The sequence below is a fragment of the Erinaceus europaeus genome, chromosome 11 (genome assembly GCF_950295315.1).
Source record: "Erinaceus europaeus chromosome 11, mEriEur2.1, whole genome shotgun sequence".
Taxonomy (NCBI): Eukaryota; Metazoa; Chordata; class Mammalia; order Eulipotyphla; family Erinaceidae; genus Erinaceus; species Erinaceus europaeus.
The window spans coordinates 52,082,729-52,099,158 of NC_080172.1; the positions used below are offsets into that span (position 1 = coordinate 52,082,729).

General features: G+C 45.2%; 2 long non-coding RNA genes across 2 annotated transcripts in view; both read left to right on the forward strand.

The window, feature by feature from the left end:
* LOC132541358 (uncharacterized) overlaps positions 1-16,430 on the forward strand; it is a 400,798-nt gene that overhangs the window by 87,102 nt on the left and 297,266 nt on the right. The gene's annotated exons all lie outside the window — the stretch shown is intronic.
* Positions 13,572-15,012, forward strand: LOC132541354 (uncharacterized). The gene is made up of 2 exons (XR_009552558.1): positions 13,572-13,718; positions 14,389-15,012. It is a non-coding gene; the product is annotated as an uncharacterized LOC132541354 (long non-coding RNA).

Sequence of the window (16,430 nt, forward strand, 5' to 3'; positions counted from 1 at the left end):
TGGAGTCCATGATCATCTGGGATTATGCACTGTAGCCCATGCTATCCCATTGGTCTTCTAAATTAGGAAGCTGGTTCCATACATGCCTTGTCCTTGAGAGTTGTCTATTCAACTAAACTCCTGGTAAAGTCAAGTAGAAACACCAAAACTTGAAGGAGGAGCATAGCAGAGATTTTTAGCACAAGAATTGAGAGAATAGTTGTCAGTAAGGAATCAGGGCCCTGATCCTTTTGTAAGGAATATGGTGAACTTGGAGAATGTTAGCCAAATATTGCAGGAAACTAGGATAAATGCATAGAAACACCAAGATATTCTAAACAAGGAAGCAATAAAGAAAACAGAGAACAGGAAGTATTATGTCATCATTGCACTTTAGAAAGATTGTTGAGGGTGCAGTGTACAGAACAGGTAGCAGTGAATGATTAAACTCAAGTGTGTCCTGCCGAAGTGACAGTGAATGAGGAAAGTCTCTAGTTAAACAGGTAAAGAAGGAGAAAATGAGAAAATAAAACTGATAAGGCCTGGGCGTTAGTGTTACCATGCACAAGGACCTGGGTCCACGCCAGGTCTCTACTTACAGGGGGGAAGCTTCACAAACTGTGAAGCAGTAAAGCAGAGATAACTGGTGTTTCTCTTTCTCTTTCCCTCTTTGTCTCCCCTGCCCTCTCAATTTTTCTCTGTCCTATCAATTTTTTAAATGATGGCCACCAGGAGGGGTAGAGTTGTGCAAGCACCAAGCCCCAGTGATAGCACTGGTGGCATTAAAAAAAAAAAAAAAAGGGCGGGGCAGGCAGTGGTACGCAGGATTAAGTGCAAGGACCCATGCAAGGATTCAAATTTCAGCCTCTACTCCCCATCTGTAGAGAGGGAGCTTCACAAGCAGGTCTGTAGACGTCTTTCTTTCTCTGTATCTATTTCCCCCTTTTCTCTTTCAATTTCTCTCTGTCCTATCCAATAAAATGGAAACAATAGCTGCCAGGAGCAGTGGATTTGTAGTGCCAGCACCAAGCCCCAGTAATAACTCAAGAGCAGAAAAAAATGAAGAAAAAGAACATTGAAATGTGAAACATTAATAGAATGGGGTTTTGAACAACTTAGGCAAGGGATACATTTTTTTATAGCAAAGAAAAAATATCTTTTAAAATATTTATTTACTTATTTATTCCCTTTTGTTGCCCTAGCAAAGAAAAAAATTAACATGTTTTCATTTTCTTTACTATTTTTTCTTGCCATTGAGAATCCATTACTCCTAGCAGACTTTTTTTTTTTTAATTCAATAGAAATAGAAAGGTGTGTGGGGGGAATCAGACGGTAGCACAGCAGGTTCAGTGCAGGTGGTGCAAAGCACAAGGTTCAGCATAAGGATCCCGGTTAGAGCCCCCAGCTCCCCACTGCAGAGGAGTCACTTCACAAGCGGTGAAGCAGGTCTGCAGGTGTCTATCTTTCTCTCCCTCTCTCTGTCTTCCCTTCCTCTCTCCATTTCTTTCTGCTCTATGCAATAATGACGGCATCAATAACAACAACAATAAAACAACAAGGGCAACAAAAGGGGGTAAATAAATAAACAAATATTTTTTAAAAGAAATAGAAAGGGGGAGAGAGGAGGGAGAAAGAGATCACTTAGCACCACTTCACCTATCATGAAGCTACCTTTGGTGTGGTGTGTGGTGCCAGGAATTAAAATCCCCCACTCAACACTTTTTAAAAATATTTTATTTTTTAGTGAGAGAGAGACCAGAACACTGCTGAGCTCTGGCTTATGGCAGTGCTGGAGCTTTAACCTGGAACCTTTGATGCTCCAGGCTTGACCATAAACCCCTGTGGTGGTGCTGGGAAGGGCTTCTATAAATAGATTTAGTCCACCCGCTGTTGTCTAGGAAAATCCCTCCAACTGAAGATTCTTTTTTTCCCCCAATTTTTAAAAATTATTTATTTTACCTTTTTGTTATCCTTGTTATTTTATTGTTGTTGTAGTTATTATTGTTGTTGATGATGTTGTCCTTGTTGGATAGAACAGAGAGAAATGGAGAGAGGAGGGGAAGACAGAGAAGGGGAGAGAAAGATAGACACCTGCAGACCTGTTTCAGCGCCTGTGAAGTGACTCCCCTGCAGGTGGGGAGCCAGGTGTAAGGATCCTTATACCAGTCCTTGTGCTTGGTGCCACATGCACTTAACCTGCTGTGCTACTGCCTTACCCCCTCAATCTGAAGATTCTTAAAGCAATTGTGATAATGCAAATGTTGTTCTCCCCTGGTTAAGGTCACAGAACCCAGGCTTTATTCATTGGAAGATTTGGTACCCAGTATTCAGACAACACTACATAGTTTTATGGACTTACTCCTTGTGTGATAGCTTTTATTGTTTTAAATATATATCTTGTTTATTTATTGAATAGGGATAGAGATAAATCAGAGGGAAGGAGGAGATAGAGAGGGAGAAAGAGAGAAACCTGCAGTACTGCTTCACCACACTTGAAGCTTCCTCCCAGGAAGTGGGGACTGGAGACTTGAACCCAGGTCCCTGCATATTGTAACATGTGTTCTCTATCAAGTACACCATCACTTGGTATTTTTGATTATATGTTTTCAAAATCTTCTACTGTGAAGAGTACTTGTTAACATTTGTTAATTAATTTGTTTCTATAGAGGCAGAGAAGGAGTGAGAGAGAGTAAGAGACCATAGCACCTAAGCTTCATCTAGTGCAGTACAGGTTGGACTTGAACCTGGGTTGCAAGAATGAAAAAGAAAGCACAATATCCAAGTAAGATATCTGGTCAGCTCCTTATTAGCTTGTAGCATCTGCTTTACTGCTAAAAATATTATCTGCCTTACTGTCAATTTAAAAATACAGTGCAGTGATACATAGATTTCAAATGTTCAGAAAATATCCATCCTGACTAGAAATAAGAGGCTAAGATGATACCTCCATGACTAGGAAAAGTCAGCCCAGATCTTTCCAGGGACCTGTCTGAACCAAGACTGAGCAGGTGATCTAGTCAATGGGTCTACCTATAGGGTACAGCTAGAAAGAAAACTAGAGGAAGGAGCACTATGACACAGCTGGATGGAAGGGCAGCTGCCTATCATGCAGAAGACTCAGGTTCCAATACCCATCAAAGTTCCACCAAGCTTCTTTAAGAGAATAGAACAAACACTACAATCATTTATCTGGAACCTGAAAACACCTAGAATTGCCAAAACCATCTTGAGGAAAAGAAACAGAAATGGAGGCGTAACACTCCCAGACCTTAAACTATATTATAAAGCCATCATCATCAAACAGCACGGTACTGGAACAAAAATAGGCACACAGACCAGTGGAACAGAATTGAAAGCCCAGAAATAAATCCCAACACCTATGGGCATCTAATCTTTGATAAGGGGGCCCAAAGGATTAAATGGAAAAAGGAGGCTCTCTTCAATAAATGGTGCTGGGAAAACTGGCTTGAAACATGCAGAAGAATGAAATTGAACCACTTTATCTCACCAGAAACAAAAATCAACTCCAAATGGATCAAATACCTAGATGTCAGACCAGAACAATCAAATACTTAGAGGAAAACATTGGTAAAACACTTTCCCACATACACCTCAAGGACATCTTCGATGAATCAAACCCAATTGCAAGGAAGACTAAAGCAGAAACAAACCAATGGGACTACATCAAATTAAAAAGCTTCTGCACATCCAAAGAAACTATTAAACAAACAGAGAGACCCCTCACAGAATGGGAGAAGATCTTCACATGCCAGACATCAGACAAGAAACTAATCACCAAAATATATAAAGAGCTCAGCGAAGTTAGCACCAAAAAAGCAAATGACCCCATCCAAAAATGGGCAGAGGATATGAACAAAGCATTCACCTCAGAGGAGATCCAAAAGGCTAACAAACATATGAAAAACTGCTCTAGGTCACTGATTGTCAGAGAAATGCAAATTAAGACAACACTAAGATACCACCTCACTCCTGTAAGAATGGCATACATCAAAAAGGACAGCAGCAACAAATGCTGGAGAGGATGTGGGGACACAGGAACCCTTTTACATTGCTGGTGGGAATGTAAATTGGTACAGCCTCTGTGGAGAGCAGTCTGGAAAACTCTCAGAAGGCTAGACATGGACCTTCCATATGATCCAGTAATTCCTATCCTGGGGTTATACCCCAAGGACTCCATAACACTCAACCAAAAATAGGTGTGTACTCCTATGTTCATAGCAGCACAATTCATAATAGCTAAAACCTGGAAGCAACCCAGGTGCCCAACAACAGATGAGTGGCTGAGAAATCTGTGGTATATATACACAATGGAATACTATGCAGCTATCAAGAACAATGAACCCTCCTTCTCTGACCCATCTTGGACAGAGCTAGAAGGAATTATGTTAAGTGAGCTAAGTCAGAAAGATAAAGATGAGTATGGGATGATCCCACTCATCAACAGAAGTAGAGTAAGAAGATCTGAAAGGGAAACTAAAAGCAGGACCTGATCAAATTGTAAGTAGGGCACCAAAGTAAAAACCCAGTGGTGAGGGGTAGACATGCAGCTTCCTGGGACAGTGGGGGGTGGGAGTGGGTGGGAGGGATGGGTCACAGTCTTTTGGTGGTGGGAATGGTGTTTATGTACACTCCTAGCAAAATGTAGACATATAAATCAATAGTTAATTAATATGAGAGGGGGAAAATCAGTTGTATGTCTCAAAGTGTCTCAAAACACAAACTGAATCTTTTTAATATATAGGCTGTGTATTTGATATGTGGACTCTCTCAAAAGCCTAGACCAAGTAGATTAGAAGCATCCAATAGCACAGCTATATACAAGATACTGGATACTGTACAGCAAACCATAACAAAAGGACTTTTCAAAGTTAACCTAATTACCAAATAGTGTGATGATAACATTAACTATCCACTGTCTTTTTGAACCCTAAGGCAGCAGGAACCTCACATCTCCACTATAGAGCCCCTACTTCCCCCAGTCCTGGAACCCTTGGATAGGGCCCACTTTCCCATATGCGTCTCCCAATCCAAACCAAATAATATTGCATCCGCCGATCACAACCTAACCAACGCAACGATTGCCACCTCAACATGCTTCACCTCAGACTGTGTCCAGAGAACTTCACGTGTGGAATGACAACCCTTCAGCTTCATTACTTGGGTGAGACCTTTCCTTTCATAGTACACTCTAATTTCATCTCAGGTAGTTCACTTTCTAACAAAGTCCCATAACCTAGATATACACCAGTTTCTGTGAGAGAGAGCTTATGTTCACACGTATCTATAAACTACTGCAAAATATATACCTGAAAGCAGAAGTTCACTAGAGTTTGCAATGACTACCTCCCTAACACTTCCTCTCCACTATTCCAAGCTTGGGATCCATGATTGCTCAACAAATTGTTTGGCTTCGTATGTTAACTCTCTTTTCAATCACCAGGTTCCAGATGCCACCAGGATGCTGGCCAGCCTTCCCCTGGTTTGAAGACCCCACCAATGTGTCCTGGAGCTCAGCTTCCCCAGAGACACACCTTACTAGGGAAAGAGAGAGGCAGACTGGGAGTATGGGCCGACCAGTCAACACCCATGTTCAGTGGGGAAGCAATTATAGAAGCCAGACCTTCTACCTTCTGCAACCCTCAATGACCCTGGGTCCATGCTCCCAGAGGGCTAGAGAATGGGAAAGCTATCATGGGAGGGGGTGGGTTATGGAGATTGGGTGGTGGGAATTGTGTGGAGTTGTACCCCTCCTACCTTATGTTTTTGTTCATTAATCCTTTCTTAAATAAAAAATTAAAAAAAAAAAAGACTCAGGTTCCACCCCAGCCCCCACTGAGCTGAAGGGAGACTCTGGTCACCCTGGTGTCTTTCCTTCTCTCTACATTTCTCTTTCTCCTTTCCTTCTTTCTTTCTTTCTTTTTTCTTTCTTTCTTTCTTTCTTTCTTTCTTTCTTTCTTTCTTTCTGTCTTTCTTTCCTTCCTTCCTTCCTTCCTTCCTTCCTTCCTTTCTTTCCTTCTTTCTTGTTTTTACTTTTTTTTCTCCAGGAGAAAAAAAAAATCCACTGCTCCGGAAGGCTATTTTTTCCCCTTTTGTTGCCCTGGTTGTTTTATCATTGTTGCAGTTATTATTGTTGTTATTGATGTCATTGTTGTTGGATAGGACAGAAAGAAATCAAGAGAGGAGGGGAAGACAGAGGGGGGAGAAAGACACCTTCTGACCTGCTTCACTGTCTGTGTAGCAACTCCCCTGCAGGTGGGGAGCTGGGGGCTCTAACCAGGATCCTTCAGCAAGTCCTTGCACTTTGTGTCAGGTGTCCTTATCCCGCTGTGCTACTGCCTGACTTCCTTGCTTTTACTTTTTAATCACCTAATTAGAAAAATACATGATTTACAAAACATGAGTACAATTTCTTATTTCCTCATTATAGATATCTGAATGCCATTCCTATCACCAGCTTCAGTAGTTCACCACTTAGGTTTCTAGTCTTTCAAATCCCAACCTCCCACTCTCCCAGACACCTTACTATGGCTGCCACAGGCCACACATTGTTCAAGTTTCACTCCCTGTCTTCCCTTTCTTTTTCTTTTTTCCCCCCTCTCTCTACTTCTTTCTTTCTTTCTGTCTTTCTTTCTTTCTTTCTTTCTTTCTTTCTTTCTTTCTTTTCTATGTCACAGGAACTGAGTAGATAAAAAGGAGCAAGACAATTTTTTGTGGCAAAGTTTTATTGTTCTGTAGGACAGACTCTTAGAGGGAGGGGAAGAGGACATACAGAAGTTTCAAGGAAGAATCAGCAGGTCAAGTGCAGAGCACAGGGAGGAGAAGGAGCCTCACTCTGGATCCTCCAGCCCTGCTTGGCAGAGTCCTCAAGGTCTTCGGGAGACACCCACTCCACAGCCACAACAGCAGGAGCCCCCCAGAGCAGCCACACACACACCTCTGACCTCAGTAGGTATGTGGGGGTCACACAAAAGCACCCCCCTTACACCTGCCTTGGCCCCAAGCTTCAGAGCTGGAGAGACCCAGACACACACAGGGGCAGCCACACCTGCACCCACAGATGCAGCCACAGACACACCCACAGATGCAGCAGCACTCACAGCCAGAGCTGCAGGGACACCCACACCCACACTGGCAGAAGCCCCCAGAGCTGGGGCAACAGATGGGCACTGAAGCTGAGCAGGGGCCTGGGGACTTCAGGGGGCCCTCAGAGGCAGCCTCTGGAGTGTTCTTTACACTGGCACTCTTGAGGGAAGGCTGGTCCTGCTTCTGGCTCTGCTGACTGGACATTTTACACACCACCTGGCTCAGGAAACCTGGGGAGACACAAAGAGCAAACCTTCAGCACACAGGGAACAGACAGCACATGGCTCTCTAACCCCAACTCTGTCACCTGACAAAGGGCAGACTAGAGTGGGCAGGGCCGAGAGTGGAGGGTCCACACAGCAGGAGGCCTCTGACCACTGGGAGGCTCCCTGCTCCTCCCTCCTCTCTCCTCCTTCTCTCCCAGCACAGGGACCCCTCCCCCACCCCTGCCCCAGGCTGGGGACAGGCTGCCACAGCTCAGGGGTCCCCAGGCTGGCTCAGCTGTGCTCAAGCTCTCCCTGGGGTGCTGGGCTCTCTCAGCACACTGCCTGGAAGAAGGCAGCAGGGAAAAATGCCAAGGACAACACAGGCTCTCACACCCCTCTTACCTGTCACTCTGTCCCCAATAGTCTCTGTCCTGCTGCTGCCACCCTATCCTCTGCTGTCTGCTGCTCTTCCCTCCTGCCCCTCTGGTCCCCTCCAAACTTTCCCACAGGCCTCTGTCACCCTGCTCTCCACACAGAGAGCCCTAGGCCCAGGCAGGCTGCACCACAGGAGCCAGGGAGGGTCCTGAGGGTCTGTGAGGAGCACTTGTGCAGGAACATCAGAGCTGGATGAGCCCCCAGCATTATCCCACCCTCCACCCTCCTGTTCCCCCAATCTTGTGTCAAGCACCCACCTGCTGGTCAATGCAGAGATAAGAACTGTCAGCACAGGGCAGTGGGGGGCAGGCCAGCATGGGGCCCTTTTATCCTGGGCCTGGAGTCTCCCCAACATGAGGCACAGCCCCTTTATGCAAAGCAGCCACTGAGAAACCCTGAGCAGAGGTGAGTCTCCTCACACTCACTCCTCCTGGCACTCAGCTTCCTGTGAGCCCAGAGTCATCCTGGGAGTACTGCCTGCTGGACTGTGCTCCCCAAGACACAGATAGCCATTCCTCCTCTATATGTTCATGCATTCACTCATGCCACAGGCACACAATGGTCATCCCTACAAGTCACCTGTTTATTTGTACTCAAGACTGATCACTCTCTCTGGGAAGATTTATGAATACATACAGTGGAATTCATTTACTACATCTGTGAGCGTTCCCCTCACCGTTTATTTATTACCCACACTGCTCTAAGCTCACCAATTTGCATATCTGTCTCTGTTCCTGATAAAGAGTGTTAAAGATCAAAACTGTGTTGAACTTTATACATCTCCGTTTCCCCCCTGAAGTTCCATAAGTAAAGTAATTTATATTTATTTGTTTCCTTGTTTACTTTTCCCAGAACCCTGCTCTGCTCTGGCTTATAATAGTGCTTGGGATTGAACTTAGGGCCTTTGGTGCCTCAGTCATGAAAGCCTTTTTGCACAACCATTATGCTAACTCCCTGGCCCTAAAACAATTTATGCAAGGAAGAAATAAATTAAGTCTTTAAGGAAGAATTGTGAAAATATCTGGAAGAAAGGACTTCCTAGAGAATGAATGATAGGCTGCATTTCTGAGTGCTGGTAGAGGCTTGTGACTCAATAGCCTTCCATTCTTCAGTCCCTAGTAGTGTCCTCATGGAGCATACACCACGGGGTCAGATATGGCATGTATCAATGCCCATGAGCTCACAGGCCACAGGAACAAAATTCATATCAACTGAGTGTTTGAGTGGGGTAGAGTTCAGGTCACTCACTAGACAGGATACCCAATAGAGATCAAAGCCCAGGCCAGAGGCCCCATATGTGACTATAGGTTTCTGGAAGCGTCTCTGTTGATGCAAACTATGTGGGCAGCCAGGGAGGGTCCCAAGTGACATTGCTGCCTTATAATAATTGGAGCACCACTTTCAGGGCAGAGATTATGGTTGGACATACACAGATATGTGAACATGCAATTTTGTCTGATTAACATGTCTAAGATTAGAGACAAGTCTATTCAACAGGCAGACATTTTTCCATAAGAACTCCCACCAGGACTGATATGCAGATACAAGGACAATCTACACTACCCTGATGTTGTCAAAGCTAGTATCAAGGACAGAAATTCCTCACTTCTCTTTGAGGTGACATGGGGGTCAGAGAGGACATGGGACTTAAATAGAGGAGGAACGAACTTGGAGTCTCAAATTCTGCCTCAATGACAAGCTAGTTTTCTTATAATTATCACCCAAATGTACCTGGGAACTCTGAGACTGTATTAATGCCTAGGAGGAAATGAAGGAGTCTGGATTATGCACAGCAATGGTGAGTACTGGGGTGAAGGCCTAGTCACTCACTAGACAGGTACACATAATACCATGCACAGAGCCATGGAACGTAGCCCAAGCACTACATGGAGACATCATGCACAACACTGAAGGGAGCTATGCATCTGGAGGAGTGTTGTGATGGCACCTCTTTTCTCTCTAGCTTTTACCATTGGTCTGAAATTAAAAAGGAAAAAAAACTTGCTAAAAATAATGAGATCGTTATTTGTGGGGCTCTTTTAGGGAAGGCGGATGAGGCAGAGAGAGAAATATAGGAAGAAAGAAAGAGAGAGAGAGAAAGAAAAGAAAGAAAGTTGCAAAGGGAATTGAGAAGGAGGAGAAGGAAATGAAGAAAAAGGAGAAGAAAAAGGAGAAGAAAGAGAAAGAGAAGAAGAAAGAAATTATTATTTATCTAAGAGGACACAGAGGCCACAGTTTCAATCCCTGGTGCTGCCTTATACTAGAGCTGAGTATGGGTCTTTCTTCTTTCTCATTCTCTCTCTTTTTCATAATAAATAACTAATTAAATATTTTTAAAAAGCCAGTGTGTTGTCTATTATCAAAAACCCTGGTGAGTTTACTCCACCTGGCCACTGGGACATCAAGATTTAAGGTGACTCGAAGGTAGAGACCCCAGTAACAGAGTTTATATAGAAGGAAGTCATTATTTAATCTTTTGGTCAATAACTGGGCTTAATAAAGGGAAAGCAACAGAAAGAAAGACAAACATACAAATAATCAGGAAACAGAAAGAGGAAAACCACCATTCCTTGAAGCTCACAAAAACACAAATTGAAGTTGTCAGGAGTATCATTAAGGAAGCATCCAGCTGAATGAGCAGTGGAAGGATGAGATGCACATGGTGTAGCTATCTAGAAAGGAAGTGACTAGTACAGGCTGTATTAGCTGTGAGGTCCCCTGAGAGGGGCTGAGGTCATTGATGGGAGTGGCCGTGTTATGTTAACATTGAACAGGAAGAGAAGTGTAATCATGCTGGTGATGACAAAAGAACTGTCCCTGGAAATGCACGAGATCCTCAGGGTTCCTGTTAAATGGAAGCAGAATGTTACTGTCCTAAGTAAGACATTTCTTTAACTCTGTAGTTTGTGTAGTGTTCCCAGTGACAAGGTACTTCAGTACCTAATACATCCATGACTGATGAGGGTACAGTAAACCCACAGAAGCTAGTAACTACCCCAATATCACATTTAGAATTTCACTGATATAACATAATGACCTTCATTCATATGTATTAGCAGTGAAAGAGCTCTTCAATCACTTAAGCAAATATCGTTATCTACATAAATGATAATTATCTTTACATTTTACAAATACAAACTTGGGCAATGATACGAACATCATCTGGGCTAGTGGCATCTCAGTCTTACATGGTTGAACCCACTCACAGAAGAAAAAGACTCCCTACATGGAGACCCAGAGCCCAGGTGGAGCCTGAGAAGCAGACCCTACAAAGAGGGGTCACCTCCTTAATCCCAGTCATCCTTCTCATCACTTGATGTCACTTGATGACACCTTGCAGTGTCATCTTCCCTTTTTGTAAGGGGGCTCTGAGCTAGCAGATTGCTCCTTGGACAGGTTAATCATCCCTCCTTAGTGGGGGAGAAGAAAAGCCTTCTAGATTGGGGTCAGAGTTCAAATTCATCTAGGAGTATGTATCTGGGCTAAGGGTTCCTTTTTGTATCTTCCAGACAAGAAGATGAGTCACACACAAACCTTGTGTCTAGCATTTGCCCCTTCAGGTAGTCTCATGGCAATGGGTAGTGGGAGGGCTAAATACAGAACAGTGTCAAGGGAGAGATTTCTAGAACAGGAGCCGATGGCATATTGAAGACTAGAAATCACCAATTCCTTGCAGTGGAGTACTTTGGGTCTTAATGTCAGCCCTGTATGAGTTTCTGAGTCACCTGAAAGCATGCCGGCCACTGCTCAGAATCCACCATGCTGTATTAGCTATGCCACTGTATTTCCTGAAGCCTGGTAGCATTGAACTATCAGGCATAAGGGATCCAGGCTAGTGACCAGCTTCAAATATGCCAGAGTGATGTTCTGGTTTTCTCTCTCCATTTCTCTCACTAATAAAAAAAAAATGTAATAACAATAGAACACTTCTTGTTGATAACTGACAGTCTTAGGACACTTATAAAACACTTCTTGTGGATAACTGTCAGTCTCGGGACACTTATTGGGAGAGGGCAGCAAGGTGGGACACTGAGCCCCACACGGACTCTGAAACAACTATCAGCTTTCCCTTCTAGCCACATCAGCCCCATCCTTCAGCTACTGCCACCTGTTGATTCTCTCTCCTTTAAGCATTTTACTTATGTATGCCTGTATGTCTTTATATATTTCAGATAGAGGGGGAGAGAGGAGGTGTAAAGGATTACATCATCAGGGGTAAGTTGTAGCACAGTGGGTTGAGTGTACATGGCGCATAAAGATCCCGGTTCAAGTCCCCAGCTCCCCACCTACAGGGGGTTGCTTCACAAGCAGTGAAGCAGGTCTCCAGGTGTCTATCTTTCTCTTCCCCTCTCTGTCTTCCTCTCCTCTCTCGATTTTTCTCTGTCCTATCCAAAAACAATGACAACAACAATAATAACAGCAACAATGATAAACAACAAGGGCAACAAAAGGGGAAAAAATAACCTCCAGGAGCAGTGGATTTGGAGTGGAAGCACTGAGCCCCAGTGATAACCCTGGAAGCAAAAAAGAAAATCACAGCATCAAAACTTTCTCTCTTTTTAAATTGCCACCAAGGTTTCCATTTTATCTCTAGGCCTCAGTTTCTGCACTATGAATGGACTGCTCCCAGCAGCTACTTTTCTTTCTTCCTTCCTTTCTTTCTTTCTTTCTTTCTTTCTTTCTTTCTTTCTTCCTTCCTTCCTTCCTTCCTTCCTTCTTTCTTTTTTCCTTTCCTTTCCCTTTCTTTCTTTCTTTCTTTCTTTCTTTCTTTCCTTCCTTTCTTTTCTTTCTTTCTTTCTTTCTTTCTTTCTTTCTTTCTTTCTTTCTTTCTTCCTTCCTTTCTCTTAGGACAGAAATTGAGAGGGAAGGAGGTGAGGGCAGAGGGGAGAGAGAAAGAGACACCCAATGACCTGCTTCACTACTCCTGAAGTGTCTCCTATGCAGGTGGGGATCAGGGGCTTGAAAACTGTGGAACATTCTTTAACACAGTGGAGGGTGGGCTTGAACATGAGTTGTGTACATGGCAAAGCAGCACACTGTCCAAGTCAGTTATGTTGCCGGTCCACCCTACCTTCTCCTGACTGCTGGTCTTCCCTCCAGCCCCTTCACACCTCCGAAAACCCCTCATAGACCTTTGCAGCCCTGCTCTACACACACAGAGCTCTTTGCCTGGGCCAGCTCCATCTCACACTCTGAAAATCCAGAGAGAGCCCTCAGGGTCTGTGAGGAGCACTTGAGTAGGAGCATCTGAGATGAACCCCTCCCTCATTTATCCAGCTATTTCTCAGCTGGGAGGAAGAGAGCCAAGGAGAGAGAAGCCAGTGCAGGCCTGATACAGACAAAGGTTCATGCATATCCTCAAAACCTGTGATTGGGGAGTCAGGCGGTGGCTCAGCGGGTTAAGCGCACGTGGCGCAAATCACCAGGACCTGCGTAAGGATCCCAGTTCAAGCCCCCGGCTCCCCACCTGCAGGGGAGTCAATTCACAAGCGGTGAAGCAGGTCTGCAGGTGTCTGTCTTTCTCTCCTCCTCTCTGTCTTCCCCTCCTCTCTCCATTTCTCTCTGTCCTATCCAACAACAACGACATTAATAACCACAACAATGCTAAACAACAAGGGCAACAAAAAGGAAAAAAAACAACAACCTGTGATTGATGTTTAGAACAATAACACGTGAATGACAGGGATGACCATTGTGTGCCTGTGGTATGAGTGAATGCATGAGCACATGGAGGAGGAATGGTTGTCTGTGTCTTGGGGAGCACAGTCCAGCAGGCAGTACTCCCAGGATGACTGTGGGCTCACAGGAAGCTGAGTGCCAGGAGGAGTGAGTGTGAGGAAACTCACCTCTGCTCAGGGTTTCTCAGTGGCTGCTTTGCATAAAGGGGCTGTGCCTCATGTTGGGGAGACTCCAGGCCCAGGATAAAAGGGCCCCATGCTGGCCTGGCCCCCACTGCCCTGTGCTGACAGTTCTTGTCTCTGCATTGACCAGCAGGTGGGTGCTTGACACAAGATTGGGGGAACAGGAGGGTGGAGGGTGGGATAATGCTGGGGGCTCATCCAGCTCTGATGTTCCTGCACAAGTGCTCCTCACAGACCCTCAGGACCCTCCCTGGCTCCTGTGGTGCAGCCTGCCTGAGCCTAGGGCTCTCTGTGTGGAGAGCAGGGTGACAGAGGCCTGTGGGAAAGTTTGGAGGGGACCAGAGGGGCAGGAGGGAAGAGCAGCAGACAGCAGAGGATAGGGTGGCAGCAGCAGGACAGAGACTAATGAGGACAGAGTGACAGGTAAGAGGGGTGTGAGAGCCTGTGTGGTCCTTGGCATCTTTCCCTGCTGCCTTCTTCCAGGCAGTGTGCTGAGAGAGCCCAGCACCCCAGGGAGAGCTTGAGCACAGCTGAGCCAGCCTGGGGGCCCCTGAGCTATGGCAGCCTGTCCCCAGGGCCTGGGGCAGGGGTGGGAGAGGGGTCCCTGTGCTGGGAGAGAAGGAGGAGAGAGGAGGGAGGAGCAGGGAGCCTCCCAGTGGTCAGAGGCCTCCTGCTGTGTGGACCCTCCAGTCTCAGCCCTGCCCACTCTAGTCTGCCCTTTGTCAGGTGACAGAGTTGGGGTTAGAGAGCCATGTGCTGTCTGTTCCCTGTGTGCTGAAGGTTTGCTCTTTGTGTCTCCCCAGGTTTCCTGAGCCAGGTGGTGTGTGAAATGTCCAGTCAGCAGAGCCAGCAGCAGGACCAGCCTTCCCTCAAGAGTGCCAGTGTGAAGAACACCCCAGAGGCTGCCTCTGAGGGCCCCCTGAAGTCCCCAGGCTCCTGCTCAGCTTCAGTGCCCATCTGTTGCCCCAGCTCTGAGGGCTTCTGCCAGTGTGGGTGTGGGTGTCCCTGCAGCTCTGGCTGTGAGTGCTGCTGCATCTGTGGGTGTGTCTGTGGCTGCATCTGTGGGTGCAGGTGTGGCTGCCCCTGTGTGTGTCTGGGTCTCTCCAGCTCTGAAGCTTGGGGCCAAGGCAGGTGTAAGGGGGGTGCTTTTGTGTGACCCCCACATCCCTACTGAGGTCAGAGGTGTGTGTGTGGCTGCTCTGGGGGGCTCCTGCTGTTGTGGCTGTGGAGTGGGTGTCTCCCGAAGACCTTGAGGACTCTGCCAAGCAGGGCTGGAGGATCCAGAGTGAGGCTCCTCCTTCTTCTCCTCCCTGTGTTCTGCACCTGACCTGCTGAATCTTCCTTGAAACTTCTGCATGTCTCTCAGTCTGTCTGTTTATCCTATTCATCTTCTGATTTATAGGAAAATAAAGTTTCTCCACAATGAATGTTCTTTTCTTTTTATTTACACACACACACACACACACACACACACACACACATTTGTATCCCGTGTTATCACTGGGGCTCAGTGCCTATACCATAAATCCACTCCTCCTGAATGCCTTTTTTCCTCCATTTTTGTTGCCCTTATTGTTGCCATTTATTTTGTTGTTGTTGGATAGGACAGACAGAAATGGAGAAAGGGGGGGAGACAGAAAGTGGGAGAGAAAGATAGACACATGCAAACCTGCTTCACCACTTGTGAGGTGACCCCCTGCATGTGGGGAGCTGGGGTCTGGCACCAGGATCCTTATGCCAGTCTTTATGCTTCGTGCCATATGTGCTCAACCCACTGTACTACCGCCCGAACCCCTACTTTTTTTTATTTTATCTACTGGCCAGTTAGAAATGTATTTGGACTGGGAGTTTGGATTGACTTTCCAATTGCCCACATTTAGTGGAGTAGCAATTACAGAAGCCAGACCTTCTACCTTCTGTACCCCATTATGATCCTGAATCCATACTCCAGAGGGATAAAGAGTAGGAAAGCTTTGAAGGAGGGGATGGCAAACGGAACTCTGGCAGTGGGAATTCTGTGGAATTATATTCCTCTTATCCTATGGTCTTATCAATATTTCCTTTTTATAAATAAATTAAAAATAAAAGGCAAATGGAAACAATTTTGCCCTGAGGAGAGAAAAAATAAGAAGAAAGAAAGATAGAAAGAAAGAAAGAAAGAAAGAAAGAAAGAAAGAAAGAAAGAAAAAAATGGAGGAAGAAATGTGCTTGGAGTGTGGCTTACTTGGTCCTTCTATGCCCACTTGTGTCCCTGCCCTGTCTGTACACAGAGGCCCACACTCAGGCTTCTCTGATTCTAAGGCACCTATAATTCTACTGGATCTATTATTATATTATTCTTTATATGTCTGCAACATCAAGCCTGAGTTTATATCCAACATCTTCACAGAGCAATTTTCAGACAAAGCAAATGGACCCATGAGGCATATTCTAATGAGTGAGTTTCTGTGAAGACTATGTCACAAGGTTTTCTGGTTGTGAGGAAATAGTTAAACCAGTAGAACCCTCACTTGCATACTTGTCGCTTCCATTTGATCCCTGGCTCAGGATGTAAAGGATTGCAGTTCTGTCATGCCTGCCTGTTTGTCTATCTATCTATCCTGTGAAATTCTCTCTTTTCCCTATGAAATAAGAGAAATAATATTTTATGATAATGCTGGGGTTTCATCTTTCTGGGCTGAATTTCAGACATAGAGTAGAAAAGAGAGGGAGGGATAGGAATCATAGCTCAGAAGCATCTCTAGTGTGGTAGAGGCCAGGTTGAACATAATTTTATTTATTTTTATTATTTTTAAATGAGTATTTTATTTTTATTCTAATTAATTTATTTATTACCAGAGCACTG